Source organism: Wyeomyia smithii, chromosome 3, assembly GCF_029784165.1.
Source record: "Wyeomyia smithii strain HCP4-BCI-WySm-NY-G18 chromosome 3, ASM2978416v1, whole genome shotgun sequence".
Classification (NCBI taxonomy): Eukaryota; Metazoa; Arthropoda; class Insecta; order Diptera; family Culicidae; genus Wyeomyia; species Wyeomyia smithii.
The window spans coordinates 64,321,137-64,337,247 of record NC_073696.1 but is presented as its reverse complement, the minus strand read 5'-3'; the positions used below and the strand labels follow the sequence as shown (position 1 = coordinate 64,337,247).

Here is a 16,111-nt window from a genome sequence, read left to right as displayed (position 1 = left end):
CAACTCACTTTACCGCATACAATGTGGGATTCGACTTGTAATGTCGATGTAGGAAAGTTATGTACAGGGATTACATTTTTTCATACTACTACAATTGATCAACAATGATCATTAATAGAGAACAGTAAAAATTATATTCTCAATCATAAATGAAATCTAGCATCTTGAAACCAATCGATTGAGTTTCCAACTCTAAAAATTATATGTTATGGGAAGGCCGTGCTTCCATCCAGGCAAACGTAATATTTATAGTGCCTATAGATGTTTATTGAATTGCTCAGAGGATTGGTGTTCCCACTTTATGATCTCGCTCACAGCCAGGCCTTCTCTAGAGCGCAGGAAAACTCAATTCATTACCCGAAACAACTGAACCAAACGGTCTCTTCTCGAGCATATACAAACAGCACTCAGCATAAGTTTGTTACGGTTCGTAACTCAGTGCCAACGAAACTATATTTCACAGTTCACCAAGGGTAATCAAATCAATTCCGCTCAAACGAACTGGCTAATAGTCACAACTCACACCAAAGTTATTGTGCGAATCATCGCAAGAAGAAGGCTAACAGTAACACCTGCCCAAGAGCTGATAGACCTCGGAAGAGGGGAAAAACTCCATATACTGCAGCACCACACCACATCCGAAGAGAAAGAAATTAGACACGTCTCGTTGCTAATTGGAAATTCGACCGTCTAAGCAACACCAAATTGTCTCTCGGAAAGACATTCCATCACGCGAATGGAGTACGTATGTGAGCGAGGCAAATTATGGGAAAATGTTAGCAATTTCAAATAATTAAACCATTTTACTTCACCTGCTTGTGGAGTCGCAAAAGGCAATTTTCACACGACGGTATCCGGTACCGTATGAATCGTCATGCGTGGTTTTACCTTTGTTATGCTCCAAGCAAAGGTTATAAAATCGGTTGAAAAACTTAAAATCTTAGCTCGACGAACTGAGCAATACTTGTACGAACCTAGTAATAGCTGTATTTGCGTACCTTCTGCTCAGATATAAACGGGACTTTATCAATGAAACAGAAATGGTAATTATCCTTGAAATTTTTTGTGCCCTATCCTTATCCTGCCCAAGGCGATACACATATGCCAGCTTTTTTTTCAATCATCATAGTAGGGGTAAACAGGGTAAGACCGCCCAGCGGGGTAAGACCGCCCACCGTAGTTTTACTACCAAGTTATATAATAATTGAAAAAATTCTTTAACATGTCTATTACAGTATAATTACATAACATTTTGCACCTCTTTCTTTTTTGATAGTGCGCGAACGGTCAGAGAAATAATCAAAAACAACCTTTCAACTGGCAACCAGTCAATGCGCTATAGCTTTGCGGCAACGGGACTTAAGATTTTTCTGTCTAAAAATCTATTGCTTTATTCGTGAATATACGTTTAACCGCTTGCCTGAATCTATCTTCTTTCGGAAATATCGAAGGCCGTGAGTAATCTTGTAATTTTGACTACTTTTTCGATGGAATATGAAAATGTTACACTGGGGGTAAAGTCGCTCACTATACATGGGGTAAAACCGCCACGTATACAACTGCTTGTTGTTTTACTTCAAGGCCCAAATGCCTCGACACTACAAAACGAATATTTACAGGATCAGTAAAGCAATTTCAAGCCACATAAGACATCGATATTAGAAACTACGGAAGAGCCTCCATTTCCGATGTTGGAATTTTCAATGGCTCTCCTGTCGTGCAACAATAAGGCTCCAGGGTTAGATAGAATAGAATTCAACCTGTTGAAGAATCTACCCGACTCTGCAAAAAGACGCTTGTTGAATTTGTTCAACAAGTTTCTTGAGCTAAATATTGTTCCGCATGACTGGAGGGAGGTAAAAGTCATTGCTATTCGGAAACCCGGGAAACCTGCCTCTGATAACAATTCATACAGGCCGATTGCGATGCTCTCTTGCCTCCGGAAATTAATGGAGAAAATGATCCTCTTACGGTTAGACAAATGGGTCGAAACAAACGGTTTACTTTCAGATACTCAATTTGGCTTTCGCCGGGGCAAAGGGACGAACGATTGCCTAGCGTTGCTTTCTACTGATATTCAACTCGCATTTGCTCGAAAAGAGCAAATGGCTTCTGCGTTCTTGGATATTAAGGGGGCTTTTGACTCTGTCTCTGTAGAAGTTTTAAGCGCGAAACTTCATTCGCAGGGACTTTCACCAAATTTGAATAACTTTTTGCTCAATTTGTTGTCAGAAAAGCATATGTATTTCTTACATGGCGATTCGACAATTTCCCGAATTAGTTACATGGGCCTTCCCCAGGGCTCATGTTTAAGTCCTCTCTTATATAATTTTTACGTAAACGACATCGATGAATGTCTTGCAAATTCATGCACGCTAAGGCAACTTGCAGACGATAGCTTTGTATCCATTACTGGAAGCGAGGCTAACGATCTGCAAGGACCATTGCAAGATACCTTAGACAATTTGTCTGAATGGGCTCTTAAGCTGGGTATCGAATTCTCTTCGGAGAAAACTGAGCTGGTCGTTTTTTCTAGGAAGCATAACCCAGCTCAGCTGCAGCTCCTACTAACGGGTAAAACGATCACTCAGGTTTTAGTCGCTAAATATCTCGGGGTCTCGTTTGACTCTAAATGCACCTGGGCTTGTCATATTAGGTAACTGACACAAAAATGCCAACAGAGGATTAATTTTCTTCGTACGATTACCGGAACTTGGTGGGGTGCTCACCCAGGAGACCTTCTAAGGTTATACCAAACAACGATATTGTCAGTTCTAGAGTACGGTTGTTTCTGCTTTCGCTCCGCCGCGAACACGCACATTATAAAATTAGAGAGAATACAATATCGTTGTTTGCGTATTGCCTTGGGCTGCATGCAGTCGACCCATACGATGAGTTTTGAGGTGCTAGCGGGTATTCTTCCGTTGAAACATCGTTTTTGGAATCTCTCTTACCGGTTGCTTATTCGATGCACAGTTATGAATCCATTAGTAATTGAAAATTTCGAGAGGTTGGTCGACCTTCAATCTCAATCCAGATTTATGACTTTATATTTTGACTATATGGCTCAAGATAATAATCCTTTTTCATACGATTCCCCCAATGTCGCACTTTTAGATACTTATAATAATGCTATATTCTTCGACACCACCATGAAACAAGACATTTCTGGTATCCCGGATCAATTGCGCCCACAAGAGATCCCTAAGATTTTTTTAAATAAGTTTAAACATGTGAGTTGTGATAAAATGTTTTATACCGACGGATCTAATCTAGATGAGTCCACTGGCTTTGGTGTTTTCCACGAAAATTTTACCGCCTCCTACAAACTCGATCCTCCTGCTTCCGTGTACGTCGCAGAACTCGCTGCTATTCAGTACTCTCTTGGGATCATCGAAACCCTGCCCATAGACCACTACTTCATCTTCACAGACAGTCTCAGTTCCATTGAGGCTCTGCGATCGATGAAGCCTGTGAAGCACACCCCGTATTTCCTGGGGAAAATACGGCGGTTTTTAAGTGCTTTAACAGATAAAAATTACCGGGTTACCTTAGCGTGGGTCCCTTCTCATTGTTCCATTCCGGGCAATGAAAAGGCTGAAGCTTTAGCTAAGGTGGGTGCTATTGATGGCGATATTTATGTAAGACCAGTTGCTTATGATGAATTTTATAGCATTTTGCGTCAGAGAACACTCAACAGTTGGCAATTATCATGGAACTCAGATGAACTGGAACGGTGGCTACATACCATTTTTCCTAAGGTATCGACGAAAGCATGGTTCAAGGGGTTGGATGTCGGTCGGGACTTCATTCGCGTGATGTCCAGACTTATGTCCAATCACTACACGTTAAACACGCATCTCTTTCGTATAGGGCTTGTAGACAGTAATCACTGCGTTTGTGGCGATGGCTACCATGATATCGAGCATGTTGTTTGGTCGTGTGCCGAATTCTGTGATGTTAGGTCCGAGCTTATAGATTCCCTCCGGGCCCGAGGAAAACAACCGAACGTTCCCGTTAGAGGCATTCTGGGGAGCGGTGATCTTCAGTACATGACACAACTGTACTGTTATTTGAAAAAGACTGACATTAAAATTTAATATTCTTTTGTCTATTCGTCAGAATACCCGTATACGACGCTGGAGACACGAACACGAAGAGCCTAAATCTATGTTTGAAGACAAAAAAAACCACCAGTCGAAATACAAATAGATCGTATATCTTAATTAGTTTTAAGCAAGAATTGTATCTCCCCTTCCCTCACCATTAATCCCCACTAGCTCGTAGTCGGCCGCGAGAAATAAAAAAAAGTGCCTCCCTCCTTTTTCCGCTAATCTAGAATTAATAAAAAGTGTACTTGGCTCAGTTAAACTTAAAATTGTATCGTGCCGTGTCAAATAAACCATATTTAAATCAAGACATCGATATTAATCAACCATTTTCGATTCGGTTGAAGCTTTTCTAGTAATATTTTTTCAACGCGACAAATTTTTAGTAAAGTAAACTTGCGTAAAAATGGTATTTATGCACAAAAATAATTTTAGAGCCAGGACGTTTTGTTTGATCGATATGACGTCTTCCGAAAAAAGTATACACTGTAAAAAATTTTAAAATAAATATAAAAATAGAATTATTTTTTTTAAATTTATTTCAAAAAAATCATGTTTTTGCCTGCAAAATCTACAAAAGGTAAACTGAAATTTGATTTGTTGGATCATTTTGCGCGGTTTGTTTGATGTATAGAGTCGTTGGTAATTTTGTTCTTCAAAAAAAAAAAAAAAACAATAAAAATGGAAAATATGGATAAAAAAATTAATAATTATTATCATTACTCTATACATAATAAGTCTCAGGTTTAATGAGTTTTTATTTTCAGCTTAAAGACAGGTTTATTATAAACTGAATACCTTGAAAAACCCCAATTCTGAAAAATCTATATATTTTGAAAACCACAAAAAGTTACCTAAACATTGATTTGAATTTGGATAATCGAAAAACAAAAAAAGTTAAAACATAGAAAAAAAAATTTTTTCTCAGATTTTTCACAGTGTATATTTTATTAAAAGAAAATACCATCTAAAACTTTGTCAAAGACACTATACCGATAAAATCAACCGTTTTGGCCCTAAAAATATTTGTTGTCCTCAAAAATAGTGGGCGATCTTACCCCGCATGAAAAAGTTCTGCGCATTTTCATTTAATTTTTAAAATTGAAAAAAAGATCTGGGAAATAAACGAAAATATTTCAGTTCTTATTTTTTTAATGCGGGTATTGAATAAAAAAAAATTTCTTAGCGAAGAAAAAATGAAATTGCAGCCACAACTTATTTTTCTATAAACAGAATTGCTTAAGGGGGCGGTCTAACCCTGCTTACCCATACTTATAAGACCGAATTCGGTATGGTTTTTCTTCCTTTGAACTCGATTATTCGATTTTCGGCTTTTCTGTAAATTGCTATTCAAATGATTGTTGGGCTGTTTCGACGTCGTATTCGTATATCCAAGTTTTGCTACCAGTTATTATGTGTTGGATGTCAGTCAGTCATTGTGAGCATTTTCTAGGCGACAGTTATGCGTCGTTTATTTTAAAGAAAACTATTTTGGAGCGTTAAGACTGCCCGACCATCCAAATATGTCAGGATTAAAACATATTTCGATATTTGTTATGAAATGGTTTTGTACCAGCTCGTGTTCTGAATTTGGTCTCTTAATAGTTAAAATATAAAAAAACTACTAAATTTTTTTACTGTATATTACTAATCTTAGCAAGTTTTGTTGGATTTTCGGCAGAAAAAGATCAAAACTAGTTAGAATGATTCTTACAAATTTTGTACTAAATATGCTGCAATATCATTCATCACAAGTTTTTCTACAATCAGATTATTCAAAATCATTTACAGCTTTTGCATCAAAATATATATTTTATGTCTAAACAGGCTTTTCTCAAAATAAATATATAAAATGCATTAATATTTTTGCATTTCGTTTCGTGCCAAAATATTAAGATATGTTATAATCGAGATATATTTTGTTGATCGACAGCTTAGGATGTTTTCAATTCATGCGGTTAAATAACAGTTTATGACAATGTGTAAGCGTAATAATCGACACAGTTGGCAATGCAGTTACTAAATTTTCATCAGCATACAAAATAAAATTGCAGGTAGATGACATTATATTGACTTAATCTGAAAAAAATAATTGATTTGAAAAAACTGCGAAACACTCGAAATTTTTTATCTGAAGAGATATCGACGGATATCGCTCAAAGCAGTTCGGTACCTTTCTTGAACTGACATATTTGATTTCATACTCTTTTTTTTAAGAACCTCTTTCAAACATTCAAGTGTATGAAAACAAAATTCTTTGATTTTGTGCTTATGATTATTCTGGTACATCGAAAATATTACAGGCTTTGTTATTTCTATCAAGTTCAGATATATTTCTGTTAGCCGTTTGTTATAATCGTTTGATGAGGTGTCGTCTCATTCTACAAACGCGATGTTTAATTCTAAAAACTTGTGTTATATTTAACTCACTATCTCTCTCTCTCTTTCTTTTCTTCTTCTTCTTACCTTTCTCTCTCTATCTCTATTCTCTTTCTCTCTCTATCTCTCTTCTCTTTCTCTCTCTCTCTCTCTTTTCTTTTTCTCTCTCTCTCTCTCTGTCTTCTCTTTCTCTCTCTATCTCTCTTCTCTTTCTCTTTTCCTATCTCTTCTCTTTCTCTCTCTCTATCTCTCTTCTCTTTCTCTTTCTCTATCTCTATCTGTCTTCTCTTTTTCTCTCTCTATCTCTCTTCTCTTTCTCTACCTCTCTTCTCTTTCTCTCTCTTTCTCTCTCTTCTTTTTTTCACTCTTTATCTCTCTTCTCTTACTCTCTCTTTCTCTCTCTTTTTCTCCCTTTCTCTCTATTTCTCTTTCTTTCTCTCTATCTTTTTTCTTTCTCTCTCTTCCTCTCTCTTTCCATCTCATTCTCTCCCCTCCTCTCTTTTTCGCCTTTCCCTACCTTTCTCTTTTTGTCTCTTTATCCCTCACTTTCATATTCTCTCTCTCTTTCTCCATTTCTTTCTTCTCTCTCTCTTCTCCCTTCCACTTTTTTCTTTATCTCTCTTGCCTAATCTCTTTCTTTTTTCTCTCTTTCTCTTTTCTCTCTCGCTCTCTCTTCTCTGTTTCTTTTCTCTCTCGCTCTCTTTTTTTCACTCTCTTTTTTCTCTATCTCGTCTTTTCTGTCTCTCTTCTCTTCTCTTCCTCTTTTTTCTCTCTCTCTCTCTCTTATTTCTCACTTTCTTTTTATCTCTCTCACTTTTTTATCTCTCTCCCTCTCTTTTATCATGTCTCTCATTTTATTCCTCTATCTCTTTTTCCTCTCTTTTTTGCCCTCTCTCTTTCTCTTTCTTTCTCTCTCTCTCTTCTTCTTTTTTCCCTCTCACTCTTTTCTCTCTTGTTTTTTTGTTGTTTTCTCATCCCTCACTTTCATAAGGACCAAACGTTTACCTTAAGATAGATCTTCAACAGGTTTCTAGAACACAACTTGCAGACACATAATCAGTTTTTAGATTCCAAGACGGCGTACGCTTCAGTGAATCACAACGAGCTATGACAGATTATGCTCATACATGGTTTACGATACAAGTTATTAAGCTAATTCTTGCGACTCTGCGATTTCACATCAAGCCTCAGGACAACGGACAAATTTTCGTTTGTGATGTTGGATGGTCTAAAGCAAGGGCTCACGAACATGCAGCTCAACATAACCTAGGAAGCTACTATACGAAAGGCAGTTGGGCAAAGGGGTAACACCATCAGTTTTTAGATGCTTCTAGGCATCGTGGACGACATTGACATCATCGGTGATAATCGCAGAGATGTAGAGGAGGTCATTAAGGCGCACAGAAGGGAAGCTGCAAGAATTTCTTTCACCATGAACAATGCCAAAACGAGGTACATGGTGGCTAACAGAGAAAGTGGTTGTACGGGCGTTGGTGCTGCGGTGGTGATGGATGGAGATACATTCGCAGTTGTTGACGAATTTGTTTAGCTTGGAACACTCGACTGCGTAGTCAGCTTAAGTCCCACAGCTGGCAGATCCGCACGAAATTTGTACTCTACTGGACACTGATCCTCCCGGTGGCGCTCTACGGGAATAAATCATGGACATGGAAGGAGGCCGAAAGGAGAGCGCAGGAAGTCTTCGAGCGTAGAATTCTGCGCTCAAGATTTGGTGGCAAACTAGAAAATTAGGTGTGTTGCAAGCGCAGAAATATATAAGAACACTGATATTGTCAAGCTGATGAAACACGACAGTTTACAGTGGGCTGGCCACATAGCCCGAATGGCAGATGAGGAACGTGCAAAGATAATACTCAGCACAAACCTGGCTAGAGACCAACCCTGCACGCGTTTGATGTCTGCTTTCGATGAGGATCTACCCAAACAGCAGATGTAACGAGCGATTGTAGTTGAGCAAACCTAGACCGAGTATTGTGGAGGCGTGAAGAACTGTCTGAAAATCAGTTGTAGGGAATTATATACCGAGGAAAAATGTCTTGATGTCAAACAAAATCGAAATAAATACTGAATTTAAAAAATAATTTATATTTACTTATTTTAAAAAATCTTGACATTATACCAAAACGTTTGATAAAAAAACTCCGATGTAGGATAAATTTAAAGTAGTTTTTTTAATTTCAATATTTTCAATAATAGTTGTATGCCAGTGTTGATGTTGTTTAAGAACTTTATTTCAAAGTTTCGTGAAATATTATAGGAGCTCCAGAAAGGCCATATTTTATTAAAACTTAAATGTTCATGAACAAATATTAGATCGTTCTGCGACGAAATGGCCGCTTAATTTAGTAACAAAAATATTCATAAAATATGTCCATAAACGATCATAGATAAATAAAAATTAATTAAATATTAAGAAGAAAATATCTAACACACTGTGGAGATTGAAGGGGGCTTTGAGGAAAAAATTTCAAGAACAATAATGAAAATCGTTGTTATAATATTTGTTTTTCTTATGAACTAATCTTGCAACGAAATAAAAAATTATACGTATTGCAGCTTGTTATTCGGAATCCGCTTGAACAGATTGTTTGTATGTAATAAAAATCGCATAAACTCACTTTTTTTTCAATTAATATTGTAGCATCAAAAACACACATTAAGTAGAAAAAAATGCATGAATAACGTAGACATATCTAAACAAAAAACGTGGAGATTACGACAAATGCCAAAAACTAAAAGCGTTTTTCTTTTCATCACAAATTCAAAAATGTATAGATCCCGGTTTATGGTACTCCAGACAATAAGAACTAAAGAATAATCTAATTAGTCGATTTAGGGATATATTTAATCCAATCTTAGCGATCCTAATCTATCAACCTATCTGATCTATTAAAATCCTAATTTATCAATCCTAATCTATCAAGCATAATCATCTTTAGATTGCTTTCTTCTTAAAATTAGTCATGACATTTAAATATGTACCACAAGATCTGCTTTCTTGAGTAAAAAGGTGCGACAAATCTGCAAGTTGTCTAACTACATTTTTTAGACGAATTCGAACAAAAAAACTTAAATTAAAAGAAATTCTGATTTTTCAAAGCACACAAGTTGAATAAACAATATTTTCAAATAAATTTGGCGAGATGTATAGTAGCTCAATATATTGAATTGTAAAGATAACGTTATGATTCTAGTGCAGTGATGTATCCGTTAATGTAAATTAATTTCTATTGATCAATTTGCGTGAACACCACAAAATTTCTGGGAACTCGGTCACCACTAGACATCTTACTCACAAAATTACTAACTAATCAAAAGTATTTTTTCTAACTAATTCTACCAAACAGCGACATTGACAGCCTCTCGCAGAACTCCTGGGGTGAAAATGATCCGCCGACGTCACGTTTGACAGTTGATGAAAGGGCACCAACCTTGATCTAATATTGACGCCCTCAACGGTGCAGCCCACATCTGAATGGACTTCACCAAGATTCGTCATCAATCTCCGAAGTGGCGACCCCCTGGTAGTTGTTTATGTTTTCGTCAATAACTAGCATGCACTGCTACTAATCCGTTACGCGCGACGATTGCAACGTATTTTGCTATGTCGACAGTGGTGCGTCGCGTCGCGTTTATTAATGACATGGAACGGCACCGCGGGTCGATCGGTAGCACCCACCCGACAGCGTCTCCACCCATCGAATCGGTTTGAATGGGGCGGTTGTGCATCGAGCTTCGTTGTTTGGCAACCGGTTCTCGAGCAGTTCGGCGTTCGCGCATTGGAAACCAAACCAGTCAAAATATTCGGATTATTTAAATTTAATAATTTGTTTGCCCCGGGCTGAGGGATTGACATCGCTGCCGGGTGCGTAATTCACGGCATACAGCCGCTCACGTGCCGAACCGGCCCCGACGGAACCAAAGAGATGCCGAACTGTCGATTTAAGAGCTCCTGATAACATGCTATTGCAGGCCGACAGAAAGCGATTATTTGTGGATTCGATCAAGATTTTCTGCCACAAATCGGCTTACATTATTGAAACTGAAATCGGGTAAATAATTTATTACTAACCACAGCATTTATAGTTGCACAACGCCGGTTAGCTCTAACGAAAGATTATCTTATTTGAACAACAATGTATACTCATGTTCCATTTAATTCTTGTACAAATTTTGATAATCGTTTGCTTTTCACGTGTCTTTTGTCAAACGTTCAAGGATGTGTAGAACTGAGCATTTAGAGCTTGCATTCATTCGCAAAATAAATCTCAACCATTCAAAACACCAAAACAAAGGTAGCCGAATATTTAGCCGCTCGTCGAGGGTTTAAGCCAAAGCGGATTGGGCAGAGTGCCGAAGGCAGTCGTTTGCTTCTACCACCGGCAGGCCCTTTCTCTTAGGGATCCACCGATGTGACCAGCGATGTGTTGTCATTCAGATAGGTGATTTAAGTGGATATTAATGTGTTACTGTTATTGATATGATTATTGCTTCAGCAGTCAGTCGTCAATCGTGACTGGAAGAAGAAAAGGGCGATTTGGAATTCAGTAGATTGGCATGTGCTGTTGAATAACGTCGTGCTATTGTAAAATCTAGCGTGGAATGGGTCCATGGCGACCCTGATCGAGTTGTGAACTGTGTCATGTGCATTCGGTCGTCCACCCTCAACTCAGCAGGAAACCACACGGGTTTTAAATTGTGCAATAGACCTCCGGTTGAGGTGACTCGACGAGTTTGTTTCAGAAGCTGACGATACCGAAATGATGAGCTCGAAAGCAATCGAAATAGCTTCCTAATTTGTAACCTCCACCCGGTGTAAGCACGGAGGTAGCTGCAACAGTAACACTTCCGTCCTGATCACAAATAAATCCCGCGGCATTGCTTTGCTTCCGGTGGAAACCTATGTCGCCATTCGCCGCTCTCGGTCTGAAATCGAGTACCCTCAACCGGTATTAGATACCTGAGATGACGGAGAAGTGCCAAATGAGTGCTTCCATTAGCGCACAGCTGCGATGTCCGAGTGGGCCATATTCGACCGCCTGTGAAAGGCCCAAAAATATCATCGCAGTACTTCAGACTGTCATCCTCTCAATAACGAGACCACTTCGAGATGATTGTCTCTTCGAAAGGTTACGATCCGCTTGTGTGTAGATACGTCGGACATACGGTGCGGTGATGCGAGCTTCAAGGTTGCTTAAACGCTGAAATATCTGCACGCTGCATCGCTCTCTTCTTCTTACCAAACCATAACAGTCCGCACTAAAAGCTGCAAGCCACCACCAGCGCATGTTAACAGCTCTACGCAGATATGAACCTACAAAGAGGTCAATTTTGCAACCTTTTTTCCACTCTATCGGCTCTGGCGGATGTTTAAATTGGTACCATTTGACTGATGAGTTGTGTAGAGGAGTCACGCTTTTTTGAGAATCTGGCACACACAAAACGCTCTAGACAACTTAGCTTTGCTATGAAAAAATAAACAGAAGCCTACATCTTTACGATCCTTCTGTGCCGAGCTGGATAATGGTAGCCATAAGCCAACAATAAAAAAAGAGCGTCTGCTGTTGTAAAACGGATTCGATTGTGCCCTTCTGAGCGTCTCCATCAGGTTGGTCAACGTAGAGATAATTGTGTTTGTATCCGCCAGTCAGAGCCCACTGAAAGAATTTCAGTGATTGGACCGATCGCTACCGAACTGACACGGTAGCCAATTTATACCAGGTTGGGCTCTCAGCAATTTTAAATTTGCATAACCCCAAAGTGTATATGAAAGGCGCACGCGGTAGTAAAGTATGGAATTGTTGGGATTTTTATGAATATGATACCCCATCGAACGAAAATCGCAGCTTACCACACTTGGAATAGCGAGCCCAGAGGAGACGGAAAAGACGGGAACGTGCTACTTGGCCGATGGATTATGGTACCGACGATAACTGTCACGATATTACTGTTGCTCTGGCGCGAGATGTGTAGAGGCGATCGCCGTTACTGAGATGGGAATTGACCTTACATTGGAGGATTGCGAAAAAAAAAAATTATTAAATTTTAAAGTTGACCTTCTTTGACTTTAATCGTTTATAATTTTATAAAAAGAAAACAGATCACTATGTAGCTACAAAGGCAAAAATAAGCAAAAAAATCGTATGTCGTGCGCAGCAAAATGGATTGAATTGAAGAAAAACCTAAATTAATCCACCTAGCGGTCAGATCCAGCCTTTCTCATTTAAACTTATTATTTGTAAAAATAGATTTACATGAACGCTTCAATCCAATAAATGTGTATTCACTTTTTGGGTTCTAAAATATTGATGTTGTAATAGAAGTATAAAATATGAAATTTGACGTAATATAAATGCTCAATAAATAGCGAAATAAATGAAATGACTCTTAATTTCGAACAATTCAATCACGAGCGATACAGAGAACATTTAAATGGTACGATACCACATATAAATTATATTGAGGCCACATGTATTGATCAAAGCAGGTATAGTTTTAAATAGCCTTTGAATTTCTTTTCTTTCCACAACTTTTGAACCACATATCAAATTGTTATGAAGTTTGTTATTTGTAAGTTTGAGAGATGACTCGTTCGTATAACACTAGTAATGTTCAAATAAGTCGTGTAATCTTTGAGATAATATAATTTCATTGTTTTATTAACAACTAGCTGACCCGGCAAACTTCGTACCGCCGCCTTAAGTTTTATTGACTGTTGTATTGTAAAAACTGAAATATCTAACTGCTGCTAAAAAACATACCTACGATATGTTTCGGCTCTGATTTGTTTTTAGTTTTTTTTTTTTCAATCCTGCGCTCGTTTCATTGAACATTATGAAGCACCTTTCAACCATAATCAAATCATTTCAATACATTTCTGAAAATAAACAGTCATTCTTTTAAATATTCTGAAGGAAATTATTACATTATTTTTCAATTATTCAAAAGCTTGGCTTAATGCAAATATAGTAATACCCTTCTGCCTGGCCAATCTTTATAAAAAAACTTCAGAATTCTAAATAATTCAAGCTTAAAATTCGGAATATACGAAACATGTGAAAGTGGTCAAGGCGGTCCTAGCCACTTAATTTTATATATTCCACAATGTCGGGGTCAGGGTCACGTGAATATGCGACAAAGAGCTGTCCATGTGAGAAGCATGAATACTCGGAGTTTATACCACAAATTTTCAGTGACTGTCCTTGGGTTTTATCAATAGTCATCGCGAATGCGCGACGCACGGGAAATTGCAGACGTTTAAAACTTAACGGCAAATCGGTAGAAGTAATCGAGATACGCGGGATTATTACGACTTCTCCTTTGTAGTTTCCTGTCAGAATTGTCGCTTCAAGGACATTTGCCATCGGGTAGTGGCAGCAATGCATCTGTTCGGTGGTAAATTTGACCTTGAACCTATAATGCAGTAGTATTTGAAAATATTTGATTAGCATTTTTCTCTCAATTGAGTGTTTAATTTATTATACTTTATTTTTCTTCTGTTCAAGACTCGTTTAAAGACTATGAAAACTAAGTGTGTAACTGACGATTTTGTGATATATGGGGTGTCGAACGTCGTGCATTTCGAGCTCGTCTTGTTCTTAACCGATCAACTTCCCTTCGGGACTTTTTAATATTCTATCTTCAGTGTTGCGGAGCCTGACACTTTTATTGACCTGCTACTACTCGTGTCTTAACTCGCAAAACTGGAACAAAAACAACGAATTTGATTTTAATTCAACGGCATGTTAAGTATTTGAACATTCCACTTACAACAACTTCATCTGAACAAAAAACACTTCGACCACAGCAGAAATTTGTCAAAGTCAACTGGAAGATATGCAAGAATCAGTTTGATCATGTAGATTAGGGAACATTCTTTTTATAAAATACCCTTAGCGGCATCTTCGTTAGGAAACATTCCCACTACATGTGGAAGAAAATTATTCGAAACCAACTGAAACCAGTACGATGAAGAAAAAACTGAAACCAGTATGAATACTCCTCAGAATTCTCGCAAAAACACATTATTATTTTTAATCTATTATGTTTATTACGTACCGACAGTGTCTTCTTCTTTCTTGAAAAACAGTCACAGCACAAATTAACAGAAACCGACGTTGAATTTAAGTGGCATCAACAGAAACCAATACGAAAATCGCATAGAACTATTCCATAAAATATTTAAAAAAATGAAGGCTATCGTTTAAGTACGCCCCGGTGATGAAAACTTGTACGAATTTTTCCGATCAAAGGCAACAAAAAATCGTTACTCACTAAAACTCACAGAAAACCTCTCAGAATCTCAGAAGGGCGAGAAATATCAAGGGTTGGTTTTTAACGTTTTATAACTTTTCCAGTTGATATTCGTTATTGCCATGGCATAGTGACAATATGGTTTTGTCCTGAACAAAAATTCTCGCAAAACCTAATGGCTAACCATTTTTCGGGTACCTTTTTTTTCAAGCATACATGATACCAATTGTTTTTCACGCGACCATGTGACATAAAGCTGTTTATGCGAGAATATGCATATTTTAGGTTTTATGCCACCAGCTATCAGGGCTTTGGGCATTATCGAATATCACCCAACTGCGGAGCGCGAAGGTACATACATACAAACGATTGAAATTAAATGGTAAATTGGTAGGTACACGGAGCTTCGAAATTTTCGCTTCAATGACAATAATATTTCATCTGATTTTTGAGACAGATCTGCTGCCTAAGCACAGTGCAATTGACACTTCTCAACATTATTGTTTTCAATTCAACATTCAACAATTAATTGTAAATCCAGAGATTTGTAGGAATGCAATAGTGCCTATTTAACGAAACATGAACAGAAATCAATGTTTTTTAGAAACAAAAACTACACGTTTCTTTTACCAGCTAAGAGAATCATTGCAGCATGAGCAAATGTCAATGATCTAAGTCAGTGTGCATTTTAGAGAAAATTGAACAGATTGATTAGATTCGAGCAATGGTAGATTAAATCATCGCACATGTAGTGTTATCCTTGTTTTTTTTCTTTTCATTTATCAGACAAATAAAACGATTATATGCAACTTTGCTCAAATAAGCCAGAAATTAAATTTACATTATCAAGTATATGCCCTTGAATAATATCAAAGCCACGTTGAGAGTATTCACATGCATGTCGAGTTTGCTGCTACCACGCTATAGCGCTTTTGCATAGAAAAGGTGTAGTAGGCAGCGAAAACGAATATCACTTTATATGTAAACCATTAACAGGTGCTTGTTTACTCAACTACGGCGCCTCAATAACGACGCTACAACAACTTGTCTACCGGTCATAGCCTACAATCATAGTAATCCAATGACGTTGTTCTTGGAGTAAAAGGCGGGAAAAACCGAAAATATATTTCAATTTTTTTCTAACTTTATCAGTTGATTTTTGTTATTTTTATGGCCTATTAACTCGTCGAAGATGAAGACAAAACAAACACAGAAAGAATCATTCAAATCCGTTGATTCTACTTCGAGTGAAACGCCGTTATACAGACACCAACTTATTTTTATTTAATAGATTAAATACATAACGGTTGCTTAGTTCGATTATAATCAAATGGGGGGTAAAGGGCAGC

General features: G+C 37.7%; 1 protein-coding gene across 5 annotated transcripts in view; it reads right to left on the bottom strand.

Annotated features, from left to right (window-relative positions):
- LOC129732956 (protein spire) overlaps positions 1-16,111 on the bottom strand; it is a 308,435-nt gene that overhangs the window by 143,203 nt on the left and 149,121 nt on the right. The window lies entirely within an intron of this gene.